At 38.8% G+C, this 2,023-nt stretch overlaps 1 pseudogene; it reads right to left on the bottom strand.

Annotated features, from left to right (window-relative positions):
* Positions 1 to 230: 230 nt before the first annotated feature.
* Positions 231 to 783, bottom strand: LOC102813830 (annotated as a pseudogene).
* Between the last annotated feature and the right edge of the window lie 1,240 nt (positions 784 to 2,023).

Here is a 2,023-nt window from a genome sequence, read left to right as displayed (position 1 = left end):
TTATTTTCAGTCAGGGGTTGTGGTATAGTTTCTTCGTTGTTATAATAATATGGATGGACATTATTCTTCTACAGCCTGTCTCCTCATCAAAGAGAAAATAGAACTTTTTGGCTTTTGTAAGCATGAGTGGTAATTTTTAAGGTTAGAATAATAAGGAGGAACCATTGGGCCTAAATAAATATATAAACGAGATACAAATCTTCAAGGTGCCATGTGCTTGTTTCTCAGGTTCACAAAAGCAGTCCGCCACCACCAAACTCCATTCTCTCAGGGGGCTCGATAAAGGCTAACCAATCTAATGCATGTGTAGGCAAGAGTACCATGAACTGCCACTTGTAAACAGCCAATGCCAAACTCATGAGGTTCCCAATTAGATAAACCATACCCTGAAGAAACTTCTGGCTTGATCCTTCTAACATCTTGAAAGTGGCTGGAATGGCCATAAGTGCCTAAATAGGTCTCCAGGCCATCATACACACCATCATAAGTAGAAAAGATGGAGATAGTATTGCCAGCCATGTACATGATGAAGAGGCTCATGGAAATCTATTTGAGGTGACCCAAGGCAGTATCCAAAGAGCACTTCTCTACCAGGATCTGGTCTGTCTCTTGCATGCTGGTATCAGGCACTTGTTTGTCCAAGTAGCCAACCAGATACATGGAGTCTCCCTGGCTACTACCCAGGTCACTTCGGCCCCTGGTACTTCCTCCAAGCCCACCCAACCCAATGGCCCACTTAAAACGTCAGCCATTGTTGGCCACCAGCCTGGTTTGGGCCATCATGGAAACCACCTCCGCCCAAATGAACCAGCGTCTCTTACTTTTTTGTTTACGTTTGCAAGCTTAATTCTGGCTCTCATCCCCTTTTTCACTGACCTCACCTTTACCATGCATGATGTCCTTCTCCAGGGACTAGTCCCTCCTGATAACATTTCCAAAGGATGAGAGACAAAATCTTGGCATCTTGGCTTATAAGGACCATTCTAGCTATACTTCTTCTAACACAGATTTGTTAGTTCATTGAATAATCCCTGATACGTTCAATATTCTTCTCCAACACCATAACTGAAATGATCAATTCCTATATGGTTTACCTTATTCACTGTCCAACTTTCACATACATATGAGGCTATTAAAAAAGGATAGGAGGACTACCTCTGAATGTGTTGTTGTTGTTGCTAAGTGCCTTTGAGTCAGTTCCTACCCATAGCAACCCTGTATAAGGTTTAGAAGGAGCAGCTGGTGAGCTGGAACCACTGAATTTGCAGTTCAAATGGCTTGGCAGACTGGTGCATTAACCCACAGCACCACACGAGGACTCTGAATGTGTAGCCACTGATAATCTTATGAAAAGCAATAGAACAGTATCCGAGATCCAACTCATAGTGTTCCTGTATAAGGTTTCTGAGGGTCTTAAAAAAAACAAACGATGCATTCATTAAATAGCCCTGGTGGTACAACTGTATAGGAGTTGGGTTGTAAATCAAAAAGACATTGGTTTGAAACCATCAATTGCTCCATGGGAGAAAGATGAAGCATTTTGCTTCCTTAAATATTTGCAACCCTAGAAACTCTAGAGGACAGTTATACTCTGTCTTGTAGAGTGGCTATGAGTCATAATTGATTCAAAAGCAGGGGTTTTTTATATGTATTAATTATATAAAATTTAAATTAGCAAGCATAAAATAACAATTTTACACAAAATTTTTATCTCTATATGAGGAAGCAGTATTAAAATGACCTAAAGAAAATAAATTTCAAAGTAACAGGATATTAATTTTCAGTGGTAGTATTTCTACTAGATACTTGAATAGCTCTCTTGTTAAAATGTATAATATTTGTAAACTAACAGTCTTTTCCTTCTTATACAGAAATATACTCAAAAACCCAGATAAAAACAAACACTGATGTTCTAGCTTTAATTAAACCTAAGCAAGTTCTGGCTTAATTCAAAGTCACTTTCTGATAACATTTTTAAAGAGCTATGAAATAGGGAATTAAGTATGAAGTCAAGTACTTAATA

This window comes from Chrysochloris asiatica, unplaced genomic scaffold, assembly GCF_000296735.1.
Source record: "Chrysochloris asiatica unplaced genomic scaffold, ChrAsi1.0 scaffold00095, whole genome shotgun sequence".
Taxonomy (NCBI): Eukaryota; Metazoa; Chordata; class Mammalia; order Afrosoricida; family Chrysochloridae; genus Chrysochloris; species Chrysochloris asiatica.
The sequence above is the reverse complement of the archived record's forward strand: the minus strand, read 5'-3'. Positions and strand labels throughout refer to the sequence as shown.